Below are 24,109 nucleotides of genomic sequence, written 5' to 3'. Positions count from 1 at the left end.
CCATGTGTAAACAACACAGGCTCGCTCCCGCTGCTCTTTCCGTGCATGCCGCAGTGGTTTAGGTTCGCCAGAACGGCTGAGAAAAGCGCAGGGCAGGTAACTGCACGCTTGGCGGCTGTTGCCACGAGCGAGGGAAGTATCCATGCGCAGTTTTGCATCCTCGAGGGCCAAACACAGTACATAAAGACTCGGAAAGCACTGTCTCTCGCCATCGGCCATACCATGTTGAATACGCCGGTTCTCGTCCGATCACCGAAGCTAAGCAGCATTGGGCTCGGTCAGTACTTGGGAGGGAGACCACCTGGGAACACCGAGTGCTGATGGCATTTCTTTTGCATTTTTATTCGCCCTTCACGTTTTTTTTTTCCTGTCATAGTTGCGCAGTGTCTCAGGCAACTATAGGAGGTGACGTTATTTTGTTATCGATAATACAATCTCATCGGCAACGTGTCCAACGTGTAGTACGTGCGGACGCGAAACTGTGGCAAAACTCGAAGCGAACCCGTGGCGTCTCGGCTGTCATTCTGACGTCTGCCGCGGCGGGTACACTGCAGATTAAACTCTAGCAAAGCCCCAAGATAGCTGGGAGGCCCAGTGTGCGCATAACACTGCGCAGAAGCGCACAATATGCGCCCACCGCACCATGCACCGCACCCACTGCCGGTCCATGTGTAAACAACACAGGCTCGCTCCCGCTGCTCTTTCCGTGCATGCCGCAGTGGTTTAGGTTCGCCAGAACGGCTGAGAAAAGCGCAGGGCAGGTAACTGCACGCTTGGCGGCTGTTGCCACGAGCGAGGGAAGTATCCATGCGCAGTTTTGCATCCTCGAGGGCCAAACACAGTACATAAAGACTCGGAAAGCACTGTCTCTCGCCATCGGCCATACCATGTTGAATACGCCGGTTCTCGTCCGATCACCGAAGCTAAGCAGCATTGGGCTCGGTCAGTACTTGGGAGGGAGACCACCTGGGAACACCGAGTGCTGATGGCATTTCTTTTGCATTTTTATTCGCCCTTCACGTTTTTTTTTTCTGTCATAGTTGCGCAGTGTCTCAGGCAACTATAGGAGGTGACGTTATTTTGTTATCGATAATACAATCTCATCGGCAATGTGTCCAACGTGTAGTACGTGCGGACGCGAAACTGTGGCAAAACTCGAAGCGAACCCGTGGCGTCTCGGCTGTCATTCTGACGTCTGCCGCGGCGGGTACACTGCAGATTAAACTCTAGCAAAGCCCCAAGATAGCTGGGAGGCCCAGTGTGCGCATAACACTGCGCAGAAGCGCACAATATGCGCCCACCGCACCATGCACCGCACCCACTGCCGGTCCATGTGTAAACAACACAGGCTCGCTCCCGCTGCTCTTTCCGTGCATGCCGCAGTGGTTTAGGTTCGCCAGAACGGCTGAGAAAAGCGCAGGGCAGGTAACTGCACGCTTGGCGGCTGTTGCCACGAGCGAGGGAAGTATCCATGCGCAGTTTTGCATCCTCGAGGGCCAAACACAGTACATAAAGACTCGGAAAGCACTGTCTCTCGCCATCGGCCATACCATGTTGAATACGCCGGTTCTCGTCCGATCACCGAAGCTAAGCAGCATTGGGCTCGGTCAGTACTTGGGAGGGAGACCACCTGGGAACACCGAGTGCTGATGGCATTTCTTTTGCATTTTTATTCGCCCTTCACGTTTTTTTTTTTCTGTCATAGTTGCGCAGTGTCTCAGGCAACTATAGGAGGTGACGTTATTTTGTTATCGATAATACAATCTCATCGGCAACGTGTCCAACGTGTAGTACGTGCGGACGCGAAACTGTGGCAAAACTCGAAGCGAACCCGTGGCGTCTCGGCTGTCATTCTGACGTCTGCCGCGGCGGGTACACTGCAGATTAAACTCTAGCAAAGCCCCAAGATAGCTGGGAGGCCCAGTGTGCGCATAACACTGCGCAGAAGCGCACAATATGCGCCCACCGCACCATGCACCGCACCCACTGCCGGTCCATGTGTAAACAACACAGGCTCGCTCCCGCTGCTCTTTCCGTGCATGCCGCAGTGGTTTAGGTTCGCCAGAACGGCTGAGAAAAGCGCAGGGCAGGTAACTGCACGCTTGGCGGCTGTTGCCACGAGCGAGGGAAGTATCCATGCGCAGTTTTGCATCCTCGAGGGCCAAACACAGTACATAAAGACTCGGAAAGCACTGTCTCTCGCCATCGGCCATACCATGTTGAATACGCCGGTTCTCGTCCGATCACCGAAGCTAAGCAGCATTGGGCTCGGTCAGTACTTGGGAGGGAGACCACCTGGGAACACCGAGTGCTGATGGCATTTCTTTTGCATTTTTATTCGCCCTTCACGTTTTTTTTTTTTCTGTCATAGTTGCGCAGTGTCTCAGGCAACTATAGGAGGTGACGTTATTTTGTTATCGATAATACAATCTCATCGGCAACGTGTCCAACGTGTAGTACGTGCGGACGCGAAACTGTGGCAAAACTCGAAGCGAACCCGTGGCGTCTCGGCTGTCATTCTGACGTCTGCCGCGGCGGGTACACTGCAGATTAAACTCTAGCAAAGCCCCAAGATAGCTGGGAGGCCCAGTGTGCGCATAACACTGCGCAGAAGCGCACAATATGCGCCCACCGCACCATGCACCGCACCCACTGCCGGTCCATGTGTAAACAACACAGGCTCGCTCCCGCTGCTCTTTCCGTGCATGCCGCAGTGGTTTAGGTTCGCCAGAACGGCTGAGAAAAGCGCAGGGCAGGTAACTGCACGCTTGGCGGCTGTTGCCACGAGCGAGGGAAGTATCCATGCGCAGTTTTGCATCCTCGAGGGCCAAACACAGTACATAAAGACTCGGAAAGCACTGTCTCTCGCCATCGGCCATACCATGTTGAATACGCCGGTTCTCGTCCGATCACCGAAGCTAAGCAGCATTGGGCTCGGTCAGTACTTGGGAGGGAGACCACCTGGGAACACCGAGTGCTGATGGCATTTCTTTTGCATTTTTATTCGCCCTTCACGTTTTTTTTTTTTCTGTCATAGTTGCGCAGTGTCTCAGGCAACTATAGGAGGTGACGTTATTTTGTTATCGATAATACAATCTCATCGGCAACGTGTCCAACGTGTAGTACGTGCGGACGCGAAACTGTGGCAAAACTCGAAGCGAACCCGTGGCGTCTCGGCTGTCATTCTGACGTCTGCCGCGGCGGGTACACTGCAGATTAAACTCTAGCAAAGCCCCAAGATAGCTGGGAGGCCCAATGTGCGCATAACACTGCGCAGAAGCGCACAATATGCGCCCACCGCACCATGCACCGCACCCACTGCCGGTCCATGTGTAAACAACACAGGCTCGCTCCCGCTGCTCTTTCCGTGCATGCCGCAGTGGTTTAGGTTCGCCAGAACGGCTGAGAAAAGCGCAGGGCAGGTAACTGCACGCTTGGCGGCTGTTGCCACGAGCGAGGGAAGTATCCATGCGCAGTTTTGCATCCTCGAGGGCCAAACACAGTACATAAAGACTCGGAAAGCACTGTCTCTCGCCATCGGCCATACCATGTTGAATACGCCGGTTCTCGTCCGATCACCGAAGCTAAGCAGCATTGGGCTCGGTCAGTACTTGGGAGGGAGACCACCTGGGAACACCGAGTGCTGATGGCATTTCTTTTGCATTTTTATTCGCCCTTCACGTTTTTTTTTTTCTGTCATAGTTGCGCAGTGTCTCAGGCAACTATAGGAGGTGACGTTATTTTGTTATCGATAATACAATCTCATCGGCAACGTGTCCAACGTGTAGTACGTGCGGACGCGAAACTGTGGCAAAACTCGAAGCGAACCCGTGGCGTCTCGGCTGTCATTCTGACGTCTGCCGCGGCGGGTACACTGCAGATTAAACTCTAGCAAAGCCCCAAGATAGCTGGGAGGCCCAGTGTGCGCATAACACTGCGCAGAAGCGCACAATATGCGCCCACCGCACCATGCACCGCACCCACTGCCGGTCCATGTGTAAACAACACAGGCTCGCTCCCGCTGCTCTTTCCGTGCATGCCGCAGTGGTTTAGGTTCGCCAGAACGGCTGAGAAAAGCGCAGGGCAGGTAACTGCACGCTTGGCGGCTGTTGCCACGAGCGAGGGAAGTATCCATGCGCAGTTTTGCATCCTCGAGGGCCAAACACAGTACATAAAGACTCGGAAAGCACTGTCTCTCGCCATCGGCCATACCATGTTGAATACGCCGGTTCTCGTCCGATCACCGAAGCTAAGCAGCATTGGGCTCGGTCAGTACTTGGGAGGGAGACCACCTGGGAACACCGAGTGCTGATGGCATTTCTTTTGCATTTTTATTCGCCCTTCACGTTTTTTTTTTCTGTCATAGTTGCGCAGTGTCTCAGGCAACTATAGGAGGTGACGTTATTTTGTTATCGATAATACAATCTCATCGGCAACGTGTCCAACGTGTAGTACGTGCGGACGCGAAACTGTGGCAAAACTCGAAGCGAACCCGTGGCGTCTCGGCTGTCATTCTGACGTCTGCCGCGGCGGGTACACTGCAGATTAAACTCTAGCAAAGCCCCAAGATAGCTGGGAGGCCCAGTGTGCGCATAACACTGCGCAGAAGCGCACAATATGCGCCCACCGCACCATGCACCGCACCCACTGCCGGTCCATGTGTAAACAACACAGGCTCGCTCCCGCTGCTCTTTCCGTGCATGCCGCAGTGGTTTAGGTTCGCCAGAACGGCTGAGAAAAGCGCAGGGCAGGTAACTGCACGCTTGGCGGCTGTTGCCACGAGCGAGGGAAGTATCCATGCGCAGTTTTGCATCCTCGAGGGCCAAACACAGTACATAAAGACTCGGAAAGCACTGTCTCTCGCCATCGGCCATACCATGTTGAATACGCCGGTTCTCGTCCGATCACCGAAGCTAAGCAGCATTGGGCTCGGTCAGTACTTGGGAGGGAGACCACCTGGGAACACCGAGTGCTGATGGCATTTCTTTTGCATTTTTATTCGCCCTTCACGTTTTTTTTTTTTCTGTCATAGTTGCGCAGTGTCTCAGGCAACTATAGGAGGTGACGTTATTTTGTTATCGATAATACAATCTCATCGGCAACGTGTCCAACGTGTAGTACGTGCGGACGCGAAACTGTGGCAAAACTCGAAGCGAACCCGTGGCGTCTCGGCTGTCATTCTGACGTCTGCCGCGGCGGGTACACTGCAGATTAAACTCTAGCAAAGCCCCAAGATAGCTGGGAGGCCCAGTGTGCGCATAACACTGCGCAGAAGCGCACAATATGCGCCCACCGCACCATGCACCGCACCCACTGCCGGTCCATGTGTAAACAACACAGGCTCGCTCCCGCTGCTCTTTCCGTGCATGCCGCAGTGGTTTAGGTTCGCCAGAACGGCTGAGAAAAGCGCAGGGCAGGTAACTGCACGCTTGGCGGCTGTTGCCACGAGCGAGGGAAGTATCCATGCGCAGTTTTGCATCCTCGAGGGCCAAACACAGTACATAAAGACTCGGAAAGCACTGTCTCTCGCCATCGGCCATACCATGTTGAATACGCCGGTTCTCGTCCGATCACCGAAGCTAAGCAGCATTGGGCTCGGTCAGTACTTGGGAGGGAGACCACCTGGGAACACCGAGTGCTGATGGCATTTCTTTTGCATTTTATTCGCCCTTCACGTTTTTTTTTTTTTCTGTCATAGTTGCGCAGTGTCTCAGGCAACTATAGGAGGTGACGTTATTTTGTTATCGATAATACAATCTCATCGGCAACGTGTCCAACGTGTAGTACGTGCGGACGCGAAACTGTGGCAAAACTCGAAGCGAACCCGTGGCGTCTCGGCTGTCATTCTGACGTCTGCCGCGGCGGGTACACTGCAGATTAAACTCTAGCAAAGCCCCAAGATAGCTGGGAGGCCCAGTGTGCGCATAACACTGCGCAGAAGCGCACAATATGCGCCCACCGCACCATGCACCGCACCCACTGCCGGTCCATGTGTAAACAACACAGGCTCGCTCCCGCTGCTCTTTCCGTGCATGCCGCAGTGGTTTAGGTTCGCCAGAACGGCTGAGAAAAGCGCAGGGCAGGTAACTGCACGCTTGGCGGCTGTTGCCACGAGCGAGGGAAGTATCCATGCGCAGTTTTGCATCCTCGAGGGCCAAACACAGTACATAAAGACTCGGAAAGCACTGTCTCTCGCCATCGGCCATACCATGTTGCAATAAAGACAAAAATCGGCCATACCATGTTGAATACGCCGGTTCTCGTCCGATCACCGAAGCTAAGCAGCATTGGGCTCGGTCAGTACTTGGGAGGGAGACCACCTGGGAACACCGAGTGCTGATGGCATTTCTTTTGCATTTTTATTCGCCCTTCACGTTTTTTTTTTTTCTGTCATAGTTGCGCAGTGTCTCAGGCAACTATAGGAGGTGACGTTATTTTGTTATCGATAATACAATCTCATCGGCAACGTGTCCAACGTGTAGTACGTGCGGACGCGAAACTGTGGCAAAACTCGAAGCGAACCCGTGGCGTCTCGGCTGTCATTCTGACGTCTGCCGCGGCGGGTACACTGCAGATTAAACTCTAGCAAAGCCCCAAGATAGCTGGGAGGCCCAGTGTGCGCATAACACTGCGCAGAAGCGCACAATATGCGCCCACCGCACCATGCACCGCACCCACTGCCGGTCCATGTGTAAACAACACAGGCTCGCTCCCGCTGCTCTTTCCGTGCATGCCGCAGTGGTTTAGGTTCGCCAGAACGGCTGAGAAAAGCGCAGGGCAGGTAACTGCACGCTTGGCGGCTGTTGCCACGAGCGAGGGAAGTATCCATGCGCAGTTTTGCATCCTCGAGGGCCAAACACAGTACATAAAGACTCGGAAAGCACTGTCTCTCGCCATCGGCCATACCATGTTGCAATAAAGACAAAAATCGGCCATACCATGTTGAATACGCCGGTTCTCGTCCGATCACCGAAGCTAAGCAGCATTGGGCTCGGTCAGTACTTGGGAGGGAGACCACCTGGGAACACCGAGTGCTGATGGCATTTCTTTTGCATTTTTATTCGCCCTTCACGTTTTTTTTTTTTTCTGTCATAGTTGCGCAGTGTCTCAGGCAACTATAGGAGGTGACGTTATTTTGTTATCGATAATACAATCTCATCGGCAACGTGTCCAACGTGTAGTACGTGCGGACGCGAAACTGTGGCAAAACTCGAAGCGAACCCGTGGCGTCTCGGCTGTCATTCTGACGTCTGCCGCGGCGGGTACACTGCAGATTAAACTCTAGCAAAGCCCCAAGATAGCTGGGAGGCCCAGTGTGCGCATAACACTGCGCAGAAGCGCACAATATGCGCCCACCGCACCATGCACCGCACCCACTGCCGGTCCATGTGTAAACAACACAGGCTCGCTCCCGCTGCTCTTTCCGTGCATGCCGCAGTGGTTTAGGTTCGCCAGAACGGCTGAGAAAAGCGCAGGGCAGGTAACTGCACGCTTGGCGGCTGTTGCCACGAGCGAGGGAAGTATCCATGCGCAGTTTTGCATCCTCGAGGGCCAAACACAGTACATAAAGACTCGGAAAGCACTGTCTCTCGCCATCGGCCATACCATGTTGCAATAAAGACAAAAATCGGCCATACCATGTTGAATACGCCGGTTCTCGTCCGATCACCGAAGCTAAGCAGCATTGGGCTCGGTCAGTACTTGGGAGGGAGACCACCTGGGAACACCGAGTGCTGATGGCATTTCTTTTGCATTTTTATTCGCCCTTCACGTTTTTTTTTTTTTCTGTCATAGTTGCGCAGTGTCTCAGGCAACTATAGGAGGTGACGTTATTTTGTTATCGATAATACAATCTCATCGGCAACGTGTCCAACGTGTAGTACGTGCGGACGCGAAACTGTGGCAAAACTCGAAGCGAACCCGTGGCGTCTCGGCTGTCATTCTGACGTCTGCCGCGGCGGGTACACTGCAGATTAAACTCTAGCAAAGCCCCAAGATAGCTGGGAGGCCCAGTGTGCGCATAACACTGCGCAGAAGCGCACAATATGCGCCCACCGCACCATGCACCGCACCCACTGCCGGTCCATGTGTAAACAACACAGGCTCGCTCCCGCTGCTCTTTCCGTGCATGCCGCAGTGGTTTAGGTTCGCCAGAACGGCTGAGAAAAGCGCAGGGCAGGTAACTGCACGCTTGGCGGCTGTTGCCACGAGCGAGGGAAGTATCCATGCGCAGTTTTGCATCCTCGAGGGCCAAACACAGTACATAAAGACTCGGAAAGCACTGTCTCTCGCCATCGGCCATACCATGTTGCAATAAAGACAAAAATCGGCCATACCATGTTGAATACGCCGGTTCTCGTCCGATCACCGAAGCTAAGCAGCATTGGGCTCGGTCAGTACTTGGGAGGGAGACCACCTGGGAACACCGAGTGCTGATGGCATTTCTTTTGCATTTTTATTCGCCCTTCACGTTTTTTTTTTTCTGTCATAGTTGCGCAGTGTCTCAGGCAACTATAGGAGGTGACGTTATTTTGTTATCGATAATACAATCTCATCGGCAACGTGTCCAACGTGTAGTACGTGCGGACGCGAAACTGTGGCAAAACTCGAAGCGAACCCGTGGCGTCTCGGCTGTCATTCTGACGTCTGCCGCGGCGGGTACACTGCAGATTAAACTCTAGCAAAGCCCCAAGATAGCTGGGAGGCCCAGTGTGCGCATAACACTGCGCAGAAGCGCACAATATGCGCCCACCGCACCATGCACCGCACCCACTGCCGGTCCATGTGTAAACAACACAGGCTCGCTCCCGCTGCTCTTTCCGTGCATGCCGCAGTGGTTTAGGTTCGCCAGAACGGCTGAGAAAAGCGCAGGGCAGGTAACTGCACGCTTGGCGGCTGTTGCCACGAGCGAGGGAAGTATCCATGCGCAGTTTTGCATCCTCGAGGGCCAAACACAGTACATAAAGACTCGGAAAGCACTGTCTCTCGCCATCGGCCATACCATGTTGCAATAAAGACAAAAATCGGCCATACCATGTTGAATACGCCGGTTCTCGTCCGATCACCGAAGCTAAGCAGCATTGGGCTCGGTCAGTACTTGGGAGGGAGACCACCTGGGAACACCGAGTGCTGATGGCATTTCTTTTGCATTTTTATTCGCCCTTCACGTTTTTTTTTTTTTTCTGTCATAGTTGCGCAGTGTCTCAGGCAACTATAGGAGGTGACGTTATTTTGTTATCGATAATACAATCTCATCGGCAACGTGTCCAACGTGTAGTACGTGCGGACGCGAAACTGTGGCAAAACTCGAAGCGAACCCGTGGCGTCTCGGCTGTCATTCTGACGTCTGCCGCGGCGGGTACACTGCAGATTAAACTCTAGCAAAGCCCCAAGATAGCTGGGAGGCCCAGTGTGCGCATAACACTGCGCAGAAGCGCACAATATGCGCCCACCGCACCATGCACCGCACCCACTGCCGGTCCATGTGTAAACAACACAGGCTCGCTCCCGCTGCTCTTTCCGTGCATGCCGCAGTGGTTTAGGTTCGCCAGAACGGCTGAGAAAAGCGCAGGGCAGGTAACTGCACGCTTGGCGGCTGTTGCCACGAGCGAGGGAAGTATCCATGCGCAGTTTTGCATCCTCGAGGGCCAAACACAGTACATAAAGACTCGGAAAGCACTGTCTCTCGCCATCGGCCATACCATGTTGCAATAAAGACAAAAATCGGCCATACCATGTTGAATACGCCGGTTCTCGTCCGATCACCGAAGCTAAGCAGCATTGGGCTCGGTCAGTACTTGGGAGGGAGACCACCTGGGAACACCGAGTGCTGATGGCGTTTCTTTTGCATTTTTATTCGCCCTTCACGTTTTTTTTTTTCTGTCATAGTTGCGCAGTGTCTCAGGCAACTATAGGAGGTGACGTTATTTTGTTATCGATAATACAATCTCATCGGCAACGTGTCCAACGTGTAGTACGTGCGGACGCGAAACTGTGGCAAAACTCGAAGCGAACCCGTGGCGTCTCGGCTGTCATTCTGACGTCTGCCGCGGCGGGTACACTGCAGATTAAACTCTAGCAAAGCCCCAAGATAGCTGGGAGGCCCAGTGTGCGCATAACACTGCGCAGAAGCGCACAATATGCGCCCACCGCACCATGCACCGCACCCACTGCCGGTCCATGTGTAAACAACACAGGCTCGCTCCCGCTGCTCTTTCCGTGCATGCCGCAGTGGTTTAGGTTCGCCAGAACGGCTGAGAAAAGCGCAGGGCAGGTAACTGCACGCTTGGCGGCTGTTGCCACGAGCGAGGGAAGTATCCATGCGCAGTTTTGCATCCTCGAGGGCCAAACACAGTACATAAAGACTCGGAAAGCACTGTCTCTCGCCATCGGCCATACCATGTTGCAATAAAGACAAAAATCGGCCATACCATGTTGAATACGCCGGTTCTCGTCCGATCACCGAAGCTAAGCAGCATTGGGCTCGGTCAGTACTTGGGAGGGAGACCACCTGGGAACACCGAGTGCTGATGGCATTTCTTTTGCATTTTTATTCGCCCTTCACGTTTTTTTTTTTTCTGTCATAGTTGCGCAGTGTCTCAGGCAACTATAGGAGGTGACGTTATTTTGTTATCGATAATACAATCTCATCGGCAACGTGTCCAACGTGTAGTACGTGCGGACGCGAAACTGTGGCAAAACTCGAAGCGAACCCGTGGCGTCTCGGCTGTCATTCTGACGTCTGCCGCGGCGGGTACACTGCAGATTAAACTCTAGCAAAGCCCCAAGATAGCTGGGAGGCCCAGTGTGCGCATAACACTGCGCAGAAGCGCACAATATGCGCCCACCGCACCATGCACCGCACCCACTGCCGGTCCATGTGTAAACAACACAGGCTCGCTCCCGCTGCTCTTTCCGTGCATGCCGCAGTGGTTTAGGTTCGCCAGAACGGCTGAGAAAAGCGCAGGGCAGGTAACTGCACGCTTGGCGGCTGTTGCCACGAGCGAGGGAAGTATCCATGCGCAGTTTTGCATCCTCGAGGGCCAAACACAGTACATAAAGACTCGGAAAGCACTGTCTCTCGCCATCGGCCATACCATGTTGCAATAAAGACAAAAATCGGCCATACCATGTTGAATACGCCGGTTCTCGTCCGATCACCGAAGCTAAGCAGCATTGGGCTCGGTCAGTACTTGGGAGGGAGACCACCTGGGAACACCGAGTGCTGATGGCATTTCTTTTGCATTTTTATTCGCCCTTCACGTTTTTTTTTTTCTGTCATAGTTGCGCAGTGTCTCAGGCAACTATAGGAGGTGACGTTATTTTGTTATCGATAATACAATCTCATCGGCAACGTGTCCAACGTGTAGTACGTGCGGACGCGAAACTGTGGCAAAACTCGAAGCGAACCCGTGGCGTCTCGGCTGTCATTCTGACGTCTGCCGCGGCGGGTACACTGCAGATTAAACTCTAGCAAAGCCCCAAGATAGCTGGGAGGCCCAGTGTGCGCATAACACTGCGCAGAAGCGCACAATATGCGCCCACCGCACCATGCACCGCACCCACTGCCGGTCCATGTGTAAACAACACAGGCTCGCTCCCGCTGCTCTTTCCGTGCATGCCGCAGTGGTTTAGGTTCGCCAGAACGGCTGAGAAAAGCGCAGGGCAGGTAACTGCACGCTTGGCGGCTGTTGCCACGAGCGAGGGAAGTATCCATGCGCAGTTTTGCATCCTCGAGGGCCAAACACAGTACATAAAGACTCGGAAAGCACTGTCTCTCGCCATCGGCCATACCATGTTGCAATAAAGACAAAAATCGGCCATACCATGTTGAATACGCCGGTTCTCGTCCGATCACCGAAGCTAAGCAGCATTGGGCTCGGTCAGTACTTGGGAGGGAGACCACCTGGGAACACCGAGTGCTGATGGCATTTCTTTTGCATTTTTATTCGCCCTTCACGTTTTTTTTTTTTCTGTCATAGTTGCGCAGTGTCTCAGGCAACTATAGGAGGTGACGTTATTTTGTTATCGATAATACAATCTCATCGGCAACGTGTCCAACGTGTAGTACGTGCGGACGCGAAACTGTGGCAAAACTCGAAGCGAACCCGTGGCGTCTCGGCTGTCATTCTGACGTCTGCCGCGGCGGGTACACTGCAGATTAAACTCTAGCAAAGCCCCAAGATAGCTGGGAGGCCCAGTGTGCGCATAACACTGCGCAGAAGCGCACAATATGCGCCCACCGCACCATGCACCGCACCCACTGCCGGTCCATGTGTAAACAACACAGGCTCGCTCCCGCTGCTCTTTCCGTGCATGCCGCAGTGGTTTAGGTTCGCCAGAACGGCTGAGAAAAGCGCAGGGCAGGTAACTGCACGCTTGGCGGCTGTTGCCACGAGCGAGGGAAGTATCCATGCGCAGTTTTGCATCCTCGAGGGCCAAACACAGTACATAAAGACTCGGAAAGCACTGTCTCTCGCCATCGGCCATACCATGTTGCAATAAAGACAAAAATCGGCCATACCATGTTGAATACGCCGGTTCTCGTCCGATCACCGAAGCTAAGCAGCATTGGGCTCGGTCAGTACTTGGGAGGGAGACCACCTGGGAACACCGAGTGCTGATGGCATTTCTTTTGCATTTTTATTCGCCCTTCACGTTTTTTTTTTTTTCTGTCATAGTTGCGCAGTGTCTCAGGCAACTATAGGAGGTGACGTTATTTTGTTATCGATAATACAATCTCATCGGCAACGTGTCCAACGTGTAGTACGTGCGGACGCGAAACTGTGGCAAAACTCGAAGCGAACCCGTGGCGTCTCGGCTGTCATTCTGACGTCTGCCGCGGCGGGTACACTGCAGATTAAACTCTAGCAAAGCCCCAAGATAGCTGGGAGGCCCAGTGTGCGCATAACACTGCGCAGAAGCGCACAATATGCGCCCACCGCACCATGCACCGCACCCACTGCCGGTCCATGTGTAAACAACACAGGCTCGCTCCCGCTGCTCTTTCCGTGCATGCCGCAGTGGTTTAGGTTCGCCAGAACGGCTGAGAAAAGCGCAGGGCAGGTAACTGCACGCTTGGCGGCTGTTGCCACGAGCGAGGGAAGTATCCATGCGCAGTTTTGCATCCTCGAGGGCCAAACACAGTACATAAAGACTCGGAAAGCACTGTCTCTCGCCATCGGCCATACCATGTTGCAATAAAGACAAAAATCGGCCATACCATGTTGAATACGCCGGTTCTCGTCCGATCACCGAAGCTAAGCAGCATTGGGCTCGGTCAGTACTTGGGAGGGAGACCACCTGGGAACACCGAGTGCTGATGGCATTTCTTTTGCATTTTTATTCGCCCTTCACGTTTTTTTTTTCTGTCATAGTTGCGCAGTGTCTCAGGCAACTATAGGAGGTGACGTTATTTTGTTATCGATAATACAATCTCATCGGCAACGTGTCCAACGTGTAGTACGTGCGGACGCGAAACTGTGGCAAAACTCGAAGCGAACCCGTGGCGTCTCGGCTGTCATTCTGACGTCTGCCGCGGCGGGTACACTGCAGATTAAACTCTAGCAAAGCCCCAAGATAGCTGGGAGGCCCAGTGTGCGCATAACACTGCGCAGAAGCGCACAATATGCGCCCACCGCACCATGCACCGCACCCACTGCCGGTCCATGTGTAAACAACACAGGCTCGCTCCCGCTGCTCTTTCCGTGCATGCCGCAGTGGTTTAGGTTCGCCAGAACGGCTGAGAAAAGCGCAGGGCAGGTAACTGCACGCTTGGCGGCTGTTGCCACGAGCGAGGGAAGTATCCATGCGCAGTTTTGCATCCTCGAGGGCCAAACACAGTACATAAAGACTCGGAAAGCACTGTCTCTCGCCATCGGCCATACCATGTTGAATACGCCGGTTCTCGTCCGATCACCGAAGCTAAGCAGCATTGGGCTCGGTCAGTACTTGGGAGGGAGACCACCTGGGAACACCGAGTGCTGATGGCATTTCTTTTGCATTTTTATTCGCCCTTCACGTTTTTTTTTTTCTGTCATAGTTGCGCAGTGTCTCAGGCAACTATAGGAGGTGACGTTATTTTGTTATCGATAATACAATCTCATCGGCAACGTGTCCAACGTGTAGTACGTGCGGACGCGAAACTGTGGCAAAACTCGAAGCGAACCCGTGGCGTCTCGGCTGTCATTCTGACGTCTGCCGCGGCGGGTACACTGCAGATTAAACTCTAGCAAAGCCCCAAGATAGCTGGGAGGCCCAGTGTGCGCATAACACTGCGCAGAAGCGCACAATATGCGCCCACCGCACCATGCACCGCACCCACTGCCGGTCCATGTGTAAACAACACAGGCTCGCTCCCGCTGCTCTTTCCGTGCATGCCGCAGTGGTTTAGGTTCGCCAGAACGGCTGAGAAAAGCGCAGGGCAGGTAACTGCACGCTTGGCGGCTGTTGCCACGAGCGAGGGAAGTATCCATGCGCAGTTTTGCATCCTCGAGGGCCAAACACAGTACATAAAGACTCGGAAAGCACTGTCTCTCGCCATCGGCCATACCATGTTGAATACGCCGGTTCTCGTCCGATCACCGAAGCTAAGCAGCATTGGGCTCGGTCAGTACTTGGGAGGGAGACCACCTGGGAACACCGAGTGCTGATGGCATTTCTTTTGCATTTTTATTCGCCCTTCACGTTTTTTTTTTTCTGTCATAGTTGCGCAGTGTCTCAGGCAACTATAGGAGGTGACGTTATTTTGTTATCGATAATACAATCTCATCGGCAACGTGTCCAACGTGTAGTACGTGCGGACGCGAAACTGTGGCAAAACTCGAAGCGAACCCGTGGCGTCTCGGCTGTCATTCTGACGTCTGCCGCGGCGGGTACACTGCAGATTAAACTCTAGCAAAGCCCCAAGATAGCTGGGAGGCCCAGTGTGCGCATAACACTGCGCAGAAGCGCACAATATGCGCCCACCGCACCATGCACCGCACCCACTGCCGGTCCATGTGTAAACAACACAGGCTCGCTCCCGCTGCTCTTTCCGTGCATGCCGCAGTGGTTTAGGTTCGCCAGAACGGCTGAGAAAAGCGCAGGGCAGGTAACTGCACGCTTGGCGGCTGTTGCCACGAGCGAGGGAAGTATCCATGCGCAGTTTTGCATCCTCGAGGGCCAAACACAGTACATAAAGACTCGGAAAGCACTGTCTCTCGCCATCGGCCATACCATGTTGAATACGCCGGTTCTCGTCCGATCACCGAAGCTAAGCAGCATTGGGCTCGGTCAGTACTTGGGAGGGAGACCACCTGGGAACACCGAGTGCTGATGGCATTTCTTTTGCATTTTTATTCGCCCTTCACGTTTTTTTTTTTTTTCTGTCATAGTTGCGCAGTGTCTCAGGCAACTATAGGAGGTGACGTTATTTTGTTATCGATAATACAATCTCATCGGCAACGTGTCCAACGTGTAGTACGTGCGGACGCGAAACTGTGGCAAAACTCGAAGCGAACCCGTGGCGTCTCGGCTGTCATTCTGACGTCTGCCGCGGCGGGTACACTGCAGATTAAACTCTAGCAAAGCCCCAAGATAGCTGGGAGGCCCAGTGTGCGCATAACACTGCGCAGAAGCGCACAATATGCGCCCACCGCACCATGCACCGCACCCACTGCCGGTCCATGTGTAAACAACACAGGCTCGCTCCCGCTGCTCTTTCCGTGCATGCCGCAGTGGTTTAGGTTCGCCAGAACGGCTGAGAAAAGCGCAGGGCAGGTAACTGCACGCTTGGCGGCTGTTGCCACGAGCGAGGGAAGTATCCATGCGCAGTTTTGCATCCTCGAGGGCCAAACACAGTACATAAAGACTCGGAAAGCACTGTCTCTCGCCATCGGCCATACCATGTTGCAATAAAGACAAAAATCGGCCATACCATGTTGAATACGCCGGTTCTCGTCCGATCACCGAAGCTAAGCAGCATTGGGCTCGGTCAGTACTTGGGAGGGAGACCACCTGGGAACACCGAGTGCTGATGGCATTTCTTTTGCATTTTTATTCGCCCTTCACGTTTTTTTTTTTTCTGTCATAGTTGCGCAGTGTCTCAGGCAACTATAGGAGGTGACGTTATTTTGTTATCGATAATACAATCTCATCGGCAACGTGTCCAACGTGTAGTACGTGCGGACGCGAAACTGTGGCAAAACTCGAAGCGAACCCGTGGCGTCTCGGCTGTCATTCTGACGTCTGCCGCGGCGGGTACACTGCAGATTAAACTCTAGCAAAGCCCCAAGATAGCTGGGAGGCCCAGTGTGCGCATAACACTGCGCAGAAGCGCACAATATGCGCCCACCGCACCATGCACCGCACCCACTGCCGGTCCATGTGTAAACAACACAGGCTCGCTCCCGCTGCTCTTTCCGTGCATGCCGCAGTGGTTTAGGTTCGCCAGAACGGCTGAGAAAAGCGCAGGGCAGGTAACTGCACGCTTGGCGGCTGTTGCCACGAGCGAGGGAAGTATCCATGCGCAGTTTTGCATCCTCGAGGGCCAAACACAGTACATAAAGACTCGGAAAGCACTGTCTCTCGCCATCGGCCATACCATGTTGAATACGCCGGTTCTCGTCCGATCACCGAAGGTAAGCAGCATTGGGCTCGGTCAGTACTTGGGAGGGAGACCACCTGGGAACACCGAGTGCTGATGGCATTTCTTTTGCATTTTTATTCGCCCTTCACGTTTTTTTTTTTTTCTGTCATAGTTGCGCAGTGTCTCAGGCAACTATAGGAGGTGACGTTATTTTGTTATCGATAATACAATCTCATCGGCAACGTGTCCAACGTGTAGTACGTGCGGACGCGAAACTGTGGCAAAACTCGAAGCGAACCCGTGGCGTCTCGGCTGTCATTCTGACGTCTGCCGCGGCGGGTACACTGCAGATTAAACTCTAGCAAAGCCCCAAGATAGCTGGGAGGCCCAGTGTGCGCATAACACTGCGCAGAAGCGCACAATATGCGCCCACCGCACCATGCACCGCACCCACTGCCGGTCCATGTGTAAACAACACAGGCTCGCTCCCGCTGCTCTTTCCGTGCATGCCGCAGTGGTTTAGGTTCGCCAGAACGGCTGAGAAAAGCGCAGGGCAGGTAACTGCACGCTTGGCGGCTGTTGCCACGAGCGAGGGAAGTATCCATGCGCAGTTTTGCATCCTCGAGGGCCAAACACAGTACATAAAGACTCGGAAAGCACTGTCTCTCGCCATCGGCCATACCATGTTGCAATAAAGACAAAAATCGGCCATACCATGTTGAATACGCCGGTTCTCGTCCGATCACCGAAGCTAAGCAGCATTGGGCTCGGTCAGTACTTGGGAGGGAGACCACCTGGGAACACCGAGTGCTGATGGCATTTCTTTTGCATTTTTATTCGCCCTTCACGTTTTTTTTTTTTTCTGTCATAGTTGCGCAGTGTCTCAGGCAACTATAGGAGGTGACGTTATTTTGTTATCGATAATACAATCTCATCGGCAACGTGTCCAACGTGTAGTACGTGCGGACGCGAAACTGTGGCAAAACTCGAAGCGAACCCGTGGCGTCTCGGCTGTCATTCTGACGTCTGCCGCGGCGGGTACACTGCAGATTAAACTCTAGCAAAGCCCCAAGATAGCTGGGAGGCCCAGTGTGCGCATAACACTGCGCAGAAGCGCACAATATGCGCCCACCGCACCATGCACCGCACCCACTGCCGGTCCATGTGTAAACAACACAGGCTCGCTCCCGCTGCTCTTTCCGTGCATGCCGCAGTGGTTTAGGTTCGCCAGAACGGCTGAGAAAAGCGCAGGGCAGGTAACTGCACGCTTGGCGGCTGTTGCCACGAGCGAGGGAAGTATCCATGCGCAGTTTTGCATCCTCGAGGGCCAAACACAGTACATAAAGACTCGGAAAGCACTGTCTCTCGCCATCGGCCATACCATGTTGAATACGCCGGTTCTCGTCCGATCACCGAAGCTAAGCAGCATTGGGCTCGGTCAGTACTTGGGAGGGAGACCACCTGGGAACACCGAGTGCTGATGGCATTTCTTTTGCATTTTTATTCGCCCTTCACGTTTTTTTTTTTTTCTGTCATAGTTGCGCAGTGTCTCAGGCAACTATAGGAGGTGACGTTATTTTGTTATCGATAATACAATCTCATCGGCAACGTGTCCAACGTGTAGTACGTGCGGACGCGAAACTGTGGCAAAACTCGAAGCGAACCCGTGGCGTCTCGGCTGTCATTCTGACGTCTGCCGCGGCGGGTACACTGCAGATTAAACTCTAGCAAAGCCCCAAGATAGCTGGGAGGCCCAGTGTGCGCATAACACTGCGCAGAAGCGCACAATATGCGCCCACCGCACCATGCACCGCACCCACTGCCGGTCCATGTGTAAACAACACAGGCTCGCTCCCGCTGCTCTTTCCGTGCATGCCGCAGTGGTTTAGGTTCGCCAGAACGGCTGAGAAAAGCGCAGGGCAGGTAACTGCACGCTTGGCGGCTGTTGCCACGAGCGAGGGAAGTATCCATGCGCAGTTTTGCATCCTCGAGGGCCAAACACAGTACATAAAGACTCGGAAAGCACTGTCTCTCGCCATCGGCCATACCATGTTGAATACGCCGGTTCTCGTCCGATCACCGAAGCTAAGCAGCATTGGGCTCGGTCAGTACTTGGGAGGGAGACCACCTGGGAACACCGAGTGCTGATGGCATTTCTTTTGCATTTTTATTCGCCCTTCACGTTTTTTTTTTTTCTGTCATAGTTGCGCAGTGTCTCAGGCAACTATAGGAGGTGACGTTATTTTGTTATCGATAATACAATCTCATCGGCAACGTGTCCAACGTGTAGTACGTGCGGACGCGAAACTGTGGCAAAACTCGAAGCGAACCCGTGGCGTCTCGGCTGTCATTCTGACGTCTGCCGCGGCGGGTACACTGCAGATTAAACTCTAGCAAAGCCCCAAGATAGCTGGGAGGCCCAGTGTGCGCATAACACTGCGCAGAAGCGCACAATATGCGCCCACCGCACCATGCACCGCACCCACTGCCGGTCCATGTGTAAACAACACAGGCTCGCTCCCGCTGCTCTTTCCGTGCATGCCGCAGTGGTTTAGGTTCGCCAGAACGGCTGAGAAAAGCGGAGGGCAGGTAACTGCACGCTTGGCGGCTGTTGCCACGAGCGAGGGAAGTATCCATGCGCAGTTTTGCATCCTCGAGGGCCAAACACAGTACATAAAGACTCGGAAAGCACTGTCTCTCGCCATCGGCCATACCATGTTGAATGCGCCGGTTCTCGTCCGATCACCGAAGCTAAGCAGCATTGGGCTCGGTCAGTACTTGGGAGGGAGACCACCTGGGAACACCGAGTGCTGATGGCATTTCTTTTGCATTTTTATTCGCCCTTCACGTTTTTTTTTTTTCTGTCATAGTTGCGCAGTGTCTCAGGCAACTATAGGAGGTGACGTTATTTTGTTATCGATAATACAATCTCATCGGCAACGTGTCCAACGTGTAGTACGTGCGGACGCGAAACTGTGGCAAAACTCGAAGCGAACCCGTGGCGTCTCGGCTGTCATTCTGACGTCTGCCGCGGCGGGTACACTGCAGATTAAACTCTAGCAAAGCCCCAAGATAGCTGGGAGGCCCAGTGTGCGCATAACACTGCGCAGAAGCGCACAATATGCGCCCACCGCACCATGCACCGCACCCACTGCCGGTCCATGTGTAAACAACACAGGCTCGCTCCCGCTGCTCTTTCCGTGCATGCCGCAGTGGTTTAGGTTCGCCAGAACGGCTGAGAAAAGCGCAGGGCAGGTAACTGCACGCTTGGCGGCTGTTGCCACGAGCGAGGGAAGTATCCATGCGCAGTTTTGCATCCTCGAGGGCCAAACACAGTACATAAAGACTCGGAAAGCACTGTCTCTCGCCATCGGCCATACCATGTTGAATACGCCGGTTCTCGTCCGATCACCGAAGCTAAGCAGCATTGGGCTCGGTCAGTACTTGGGAGGGAGACCACCTGGGAACACCGAGTGCTGATGGCATTTCTTTTGCATTTTTATTCGCCCTTCACGTTTTTTTTTTTTTCTGTCATAGTTGCGCAGTGTCTCAGGCAACTATAGGAGGTGACGTTATTTTGTTATCGATAATACAATCTCATCGGCAACGTGTCCAACGTGTAGTACGTGCGGACGCGAAACTGTGGCAAAACTCGAAGCGAACCCGTGGCGTCTCGGCTGTCATTCTGACGTCTGCCGCGGCGGGTACACTGCAGATTAAACTCTAGCAAAGCCCCAAGATAGCTGGGAGGCCCAGTGTGCGCATAACACTGCGCAGAAGCGCACAATATGCGCCCACCGCACCATGCACCGCACCCACTGCCGGTCCATGTGTAAACAACACAGGCTCGCTCCCGCTGCTCTTTCCGTGCATGCCGCAGTGGTTTAGGTTCGCCAGAACGGCTGAGAAAAGCGCAGGGCAGGTAACTGCACGCTTGGCGGCTGTTGCCACGAGCGAGGGAAGTATCCATGCGCAGTTTTGCATCCTCGAGGGCCAAACACAGTACATAAAGACTCGGAAAGCACTGTCTCTCGCCATCGGCCATACCATGTTGAATACGCCGGTTCTCGTCCGATCACCGAAGCTAAGCAGCATTGGGCTCGGTCAGTACTTGGGAGGGAGACCACCTGGGAACACCGAGTGCTGATGGCATTTCTTTTGCATTTTTATTCGCCCTTCACGTTTTTTTTTTTTCTGTCATAGTTGCGCAGTGTCTCAGGCAACTATAGGAGGTGACGTTATTTTGTTATCGATAATACAATCTCATCGGCAACGTGTCCAACGTGTAGTACGTGCGGACGCGAAACTGTGGCAAAACTCGAAGCGAACCCGTGGCGTCTCGGCTGTCATTCTGACGTCTGCCGCGGCGGGTACACTGCAGATTAAACTCTAGCAAAGCCCCAAGATAGCTGGGAGGCCCAGTGTGCGCATAACACTGCGCAGAAGCGCACAATATGCGCCCACCGCACCATGCACCGCACCCACTGCCGGTCCATGTGTAAACAACACAGGCTCGCTCCCGCTGCTCTTTCCGTGCATGCCGCAGTGGTTTAGGTTCGCCAGAACGGCTGAGAAAAGCGGAGGGCAGGTAACTGCACGCTTGGCGGCTGTTGCCACGAGCGAGGGAAGTATCCATGCGCAGTTTTGCATCCTCGAGGGCCAAACACAGTACATAAAGACTCGGAAAGCACTGTCTCTCGCCATCGGCCATACCATGTTGAATGCGCCGGTTCTCGTCCGATCACCGAAGCTAAGCAGCATTGGGCTCGGTCAGTACTTGGGAGGGAGACCACCTGGGAACACCGAGTGCTGATGGCATTTCTTTTGCATTTTTATTCGCCCTTCACGTTTTTTTTTTTTCTGTCATAGTTGCGCAGTGTCTCAGGCAACTATAGGAGGTGACGTTATTTTGTTATCGATAATACAATCTCATCGGCAACGTGTCCAACGTGTAGTACGTGCGGACGCGAAACTGTGGCAAAACTCGAAGCGAACCCGTGGCGTCTCGGCTGTCATTCTGACGTCTGCCGCGGCGGGTACACTGCAGATTAAACTCTAGCAAAGCCCCAAGATAGCTGGGAGGCCCAGTGTGCGCATAACACTGCGCAGAAGCGCACAATATGCGCCCACCGCACCATGCACCGCACCCACTGCCGGTCCATGTGTAAACAACACAGGCTCGCTCCCGCTGCTCTTTCCGTGCATGCCGCAGTGGTTTAGGTTCGCCAGAACGGCTGAGAAAAGCGCAGGGCAGGTAACTGCACGCTTGGCGGCTGTTGCCACGAGCGAGGGAAGTATCCATGCGCAGTTTTGCATCCTCGAGGGCCAAACACAGTACATAAAGACTCGGAAAGCACTGTCTCTCGCCATCGGCCATACCATGTTGAATACGCCGGTTCTCGTCCGATCACCGAAGCTAAGCAGCATTGGGCTCGGTCAGTACTTGGGAGGGAGACCACCTGGGAACACCGAGTGCTGATGGCATTTCTTTTGCATTTTTATTCGCCCTTCACGTTTTTTTTTTTTTCTGTCATAGTTGCGCAGTGTCTCAGGCAACTATAGGAGGTGACGTTATTTTGTTATCGATAATACAATCTCATCGGCAACGTGTCCAACGTGTAGTACGTGCGGACGCGAAACTGTGGCAAAACTCGAAGCGAACCCGTGGCGTCTCGGCTGTCATTCTGACGTCTGCCGCGGCGGGTACACTGCAGATTAAACTCTAGCAAAGCCCCAAGATAGCTGGGAGGCCCAGTGTGCGCATAACACTGCGCAGAAGCGCACAATATGCGCCCACCGCACCATGCACCGCACCCACTGCCGGTCCATGTGTAAACAACACAGGCTCGCTCCCGCTGCTCTTTCCGTGCATGCCGCAGTGGTTTAGGTTCGCCAGAACGGCTGAGAAAAGCGCAGGGCAGGTAACTGCACGCTTGGCGGCTGTTGCCACGAGCGAGGGAAGTATCCATGCGCAGTTTTGCATCCTCGAGGGCCAAACACAGTACATAAAGACTCGGAAAGCACTGTCTCTCGCCATCGGCCATACCATGTTGCAATAAAGACAAAAATCGGCCATACCATGTTGAATACGCCGGTTCTCGTCCGATCACCGAAGCTAAGCAGCATTGGGCTCGGTCAGTACTTGGGAGGGAGACCACCTGGGAACACCGAGTGCTGATGGCATTTCTTTTGCATTTTTATTCGCCCTTCACGTTTTTTTTTTTTCTGTCATAGTTGCGCAGTGTCTCAGGCAACTATAGGAGGTGACGTTATTTTGTTATCGATAATAAAATCTCATCGGCAACGTGTCCAACGTGTAGTACGTGCGGACGCGAAACTGTGGCAAAACTCGAAGCGAACCCGTGGCGTCTCGGCTGTCATTCTGACGTCTGCCGCGGCGGGTACACTGCAGATTAAACTCTAGCAAAGCCCCAAGATAGCTGGGAGGCCCAGTGTGCGCATAACACTGCGCAGAAGCGCACAATATGCGCCCACCGCACCATGCACCGCACCCACTGCCGGTCCATGTGTAAACAACACAGGCTCGCTCCCGCTGCTCTTTCCGTGCATGCCGCAGTGGTTTAGGTTCGCCAGAACGGCTGAGAAAAGCGCAGGGCAGGTAACTGCACGCTTGGCGGCTGTTGCCACGAGCGAGGGAAGTATCCATGCGCAGTTTTGCATCCTCGAGGGCCAAACACAGTACATAAAGACTCGGAAAGCACTGTCTCTCGCCATCGGCCATACCATGTTGAATACGCCGGTTCTCGTCCGATCACCGAAGCTAAGCAGCATTGGGCTCGGTCAGTACTTGGGAGGGAGACCACCTGGGAACACCGAGTGCTGATGGCATTTCTTTTGCATTTTTATTCGCCCTTCACGTTTTTTTTTTTCTGTCATAGTTGCGCAGTGTCTCAGGCAACTATAGGAGGTGACGTTATTTTGTTATCGATAATACAATCTCATCGGCAACGTGTCCAACGTGTAGTACGTGCGGACGCGAAACTGTGGCAAAACTCGAAGCGAACCCGTGGCGTCTCGGCTGTCATTCTGACGTCTGCCGCGGCGGGTACACTGCAGATTAAACTCTAGCAAAGCCCCAAGATAGCTGGGAGGCCCAGTGTGCGCATAACACTGCGCAGAAGCGCACAATATGCGCCCACCGCACCATGCACCGCACCCACTGCCGGTCCATGTGTAAACAACACAGGCTCGCTCCCGCTGCTCTTTCCGTGCATGCCGCAGTGGTTTAGGTTCGCCAGAACGGCTGAGAAAAGCGCAGGGCAGGTAACTGCACGCTTGGCGGCTGTTGCCACGAGCGAGGGAAGTATCCATGCGCAGTTTTGCATCCTCGAGGGCCAAACACAGTACATAAAGACTCGGAAAGCACTGTCTCTCGCCATCGGCCATACCATGTTGAATACGCCGGTTCTCGTCCGATCACCGAAGCTAAGCAGCATTGGGCTCGGTCAGTACTTGGGAGGGAGACCACCTGGGAACACCGAGTGCTGATGGCATTTCTTTTGCATTTTTATTCGCCCTTCA

At 53.8% G+C, this 24,109-nt stretch overlaps 22 non-coding genes and 14 pseudogenes across 22 annotated transcripts; all 36 read left to right on the top strand.

The window, feature by feature from the left end:
• Positions 1–207: 207 nt before the first annotated feature.
• Positions 208–326, top strand: LOC149369055 (5S ribosomal RNA). Its single transcript, XR_016287343.1, has one exon. It is a non-coding gene; the product is annotated as a 5S ribosomal RNA (ribosomal RNA).
• A 546-nt stretch (positions 327–872) lies between these two features.
• On the top strand, positions 873–991 carry LOC149369054 (5S ribosomal RNA). Its single transcript, XR_016287342.1, has one exon. It is a non-coding gene; the product is annotated as a 5S ribosomal RNA (ribosomal RNA).
• Positions 992–1,536: 545 nt separating this feature from the next.
• LOC149369053 (5S ribosomal RNA) lies at positions 1,537–1,655 on the top strand. The gene has a single exon (XR_016287340.1). It is a non-coding gene; the product is annotated as a 5S ribosomal RNA (ribosomal RNA).
• A 546-nt stretch (positions 1,656–2,201) lies between these two features.
• On the top strand, positions 2,202–2,320 carry LOC149369052 (5S ribosomal RNA). The gene has a single exon (XR_016287339.1). It is a non-coding gene; the product is annotated as a 5S ribosomal RNA (ribosomal RNA).
• Positions 2,321–2,867: 547 nt separating this feature from the next.
• LOC149369051 (5S ribosomal RNA) lies at positions 2,868–2,986 on the top strand. Its single transcript, XR_016287338.1, has one exon. It is a non-coding gene; the product is annotated as a 5S ribosomal RNA (ribosomal RNA).
• A 547-nt stretch (positions 2,987–3,533) lies between these two features.
• Positions 3,534–3,652, top strand: LOC149369050 (5S ribosomal RNA). Its single transcript, XR_016287337.1, has one exon. It is a non-coding gene; the product is annotated as a 5S ribosomal RNA (ribosomal RNA).
• A 546-nt stretch (positions 3,653–4,198) lies between these two features.
• LOC149369049 (5S ribosomal RNA) lies at positions 4,199–4,317 on the top strand. The gene has a single exon (XR_016287336.1). It is a non-coding gene; the product is annotated as a 5S ribosomal RNA (ribosomal RNA).
• Positions 4,318–4,862: 545 nt separating this feature from the next.
• Positions 4,863–4,981, top strand: LOC149369048 (5S ribosomal RNA). Its single transcript, XR_016287335.1, has one exon. It is a non-coding gene; the product is annotated as a 5S ribosomal RNA (ribosomal RNA).
• A 547-nt stretch (positions 4,982–5,528) lies between these two features.
• On the top strand, positions 5,529–5,647 carry LOC149369047 (5S ribosomal RNA). Its single transcript, XR_016287333.1, has one exon. It is a non-coding gene; the product is annotated as a 5S ribosomal RNA (ribosomal RNA).
• Positions 5,648–6,226: 579 nt separating this feature from the next.
• LOC149369046 (5S ribosomal RNA) lies at positions 6,227–6,345 on the top strand (annotated as a pseudogene).
• Positions 6,346–6,924: 579 nt separating this feature from the next.
• Positions 6,925–7,043, top strand: LOC149369045 (5S ribosomal RNA; annotated as a pseudogene).
• A 580-nt stretch (positions 7,044–7,623) lies between these two features.
• LOC149369044 (5S ribosomal RNA) lies at positions 7,624–7,742 on the top strand (annotated as a pseudogene).
• Positions 7,743–8,322: 580 nt separating this feature from the next.
• On the top strand, positions 8,323–8,441 carry LOC149369043 (5S ribosomal RNA; annotated as a pseudogene).
• Positions 8,442–9,019: 578 nt separating this feature from the next.
• On the top strand, positions 9,020–9,138 carry LOC149369042 (5S ribosomal RNA; annotated as a pseudogene).
• Positions 9,139–9,719: 581 nt separating this feature from the next.
• Positions 9,720–9,838, top strand: LOC149369041 (5S ribosomal RNA; annotated as a pseudogene).
• Positions 9,839–10,416: 578 nt separating this feature from the next.
• LOC149369040 (5S ribosomal RNA) lies at positions 10,417–10,535 on the top strand (annotated as a pseudogene).
• Positions 10,536–11,114: 579 nt separating this feature from the next.
• Positions 11,115–11,233, top strand: LOC149369039 (5S ribosomal RNA; annotated as a pseudogene).
• Positions 11,234–11,811: 578 nt separating this feature from the next.
• LOC149369038 (5S ribosomal RNA) lies at positions 11,812–11,930 on the top strand (annotated as a pseudogene).
• Positions 11,931–12,509: 579 nt separating this feature from the next.
• Positions 12,510–12,628, top strand: LOC149369037 (5S ribosomal RNA; annotated as a pseudogene).
• A 580-nt stretch (positions 12,629–13,208) lies between these two features.
• LOC149369036 (5S ribosomal RNA) lies at positions 13,209–13,327 on the top strand (annotated as a pseudogene).
• A 545-nt stretch (positions 13,328–13,872) lies between these two features.
• LOC149369035 (5S ribosomal RNA) lies at positions 13,873–13,991 on the top strand. The gene has a single exon (XR_016287332.1). It is a non-coding gene; the product is annotated as a 5S ribosomal RNA (ribosomal RNA).
• A 546-nt stretch (positions 13,992–14,537) lies between these two features.
• On the top strand, positions 14,538–14,656 carry LOC149369034 (5S ribosomal RNA). The gene has a single exon (XR_016287331.1). It is a non-coding gene; the product is annotated as a 5S ribosomal RNA (ribosomal RNA).
• Positions 14,657–15,202: 546 nt separating this feature from the next.
• LOC149369033 (5S ribosomal RNA) lies at positions 15,203–15,321 on the top strand. Its single transcript, XR_016287329.1, has one exon. It is a non-coding gene; the product is annotated as a 5S ribosomal RNA (ribosomal RNA).
• Positions 15,322–15,902: 581 nt separating this feature from the next.
• Positions 15,903–16,021, top strand: LOC149369032 (5S ribosomal RNA; annotated as a pseudogene).
• A 547-nt stretch (positions 16,022–16,568) lies between these two features.
• LOC149369031 (5S ribosomal RNA) lies at positions 16,569–16,687 on the top strand. Its single transcript, XR_016287648.1, has one exon. It is a non-coding gene; the product is annotated as a 5S ribosomal RNA (ribosomal RNA).
• A 580-nt stretch (positions 16,688–17,267) lies between these two features.
• LOC149369030 (5S ribosomal RNA) lies at positions 17,268–17,386 on the top strand (annotated as a pseudogene).
• Positions 17,387–17,934: 548 nt separating this feature from the next.
• On the top strand, positions 17,935–18,053 carry LOC149369029 (5S ribosomal RNA). The gene has a single exon (XR_016287328.1). It is a non-coding gene; the product is annotated as a 5S ribosomal RNA (ribosomal RNA).
• Positions 18,054–18,601: 548 nt separating this feature from the next.
• Positions 18,602–18,720, top strand: LOC149369028 (5S ribosomal RNA). Its single transcript, XR_016287326.1, has one exon. It is a non-coding gene; the product is annotated as a 5S ribosomal RNA (ribosomal RNA).
• A 547-nt stretch (positions 18,721–19,267) lies between these two features.
• LOC149369027 (5S ribosomal RNA) lies at positions 19,268–19,386 on the top strand. The gene has a single exon (XR_016287727.1). It is a non-coding gene; the product is annotated as a 5S ribosomal RNA (ribosomal RNA).
• A 547-nt stretch (positions 19,387–19,933) lies between these two features.
• On the top strand, positions 19,934–20,052 carry LOC149369026 (5S ribosomal RNA). Its single transcript, XR_016287325.1, has one exon. It is a non-coding gene; the product is annotated as a 5S ribosomal RNA (ribosomal RNA).
• Positions 20,053–20,600: 548 nt separating this feature from the next.
• LOC149369025 (5S ribosomal RNA) lies at positions 20,601–20,719 on the top strand. Its single transcript, XR_016287324.1, has one exon. It is a non-coding gene; the product is annotated as a 5S ribosomal RNA (ribosomal RNA).
• A 547-nt stretch (positions 20,720–21,266) lies between these two features.
• On the top strand, positions 21,267–21,385 carry LOC149369024 (5S ribosomal RNA). Its single transcript, XR_016287675.1, has one exon. It is a non-coding gene; the product is annotated as a 5S ribosomal RNA (ribosomal RNA).
• A 547-nt stretch (positions 21,386–21,932) lies between these two features.
• On the top strand, positions 21,933–22,051 carry LOC149369023 (5S ribosomal RNA). Its single transcript, XR_016287323.1, has one exon. It is a non-coding gene; the product is annotated as a 5S ribosomal RNA (ribosomal RNA).
• Positions 22,052–22,631: 580 nt separating this feature from the next.
• LOC149369022 (5S ribosomal RNA) lies at positions 22,632–22,750 on the top strand (annotated as a pseudogene).
• Positions 22,751–23,297: 547 nt separating this feature from the next.
• Positions 23,298–23,416, top strand: LOC149369021 (5S ribosomal RNA). The gene has a single exon (XR_016287322.1). It is a non-coding gene; the product is annotated as a 5S ribosomal RNA (ribosomal RNA).
• Positions 23,417–23,962: 546 nt separating this feature from the next.
• LOC149369020 (5S ribosomal RNA) lies at positions 23,963–24,081 on the top strand. Its single transcript, XR_016287320.1, has one exon. It is a non-coding gene; the product is annotated as a 5S ribosomal RNA (ribosomal RNA).
• The last annotated feature ends 28 nt before the right edge of the window (positions 24,082–24,109 follow it).

This window comes from Amblyomma mixtum, chromosome 1, assembly GCF_055824585.1.
Source record: "Amblyomma mixtum isolate Tamu chromosome 1, ASM5582458v1, whole genome shotgun sequence".
NCBI classification, from domain to species: domain Eukaryota; kingdom Metazoa; phylum Arthropoda; class Arachnida; order Ixodida; family Ixodidae; genus Amblyomma; species Amblyomma mixtum.
The sequence above is the reverse complement of the archived record's forward strand: the minus strand, read 5'-3'. Positions and strand labels throughout refer to the sequence as shown.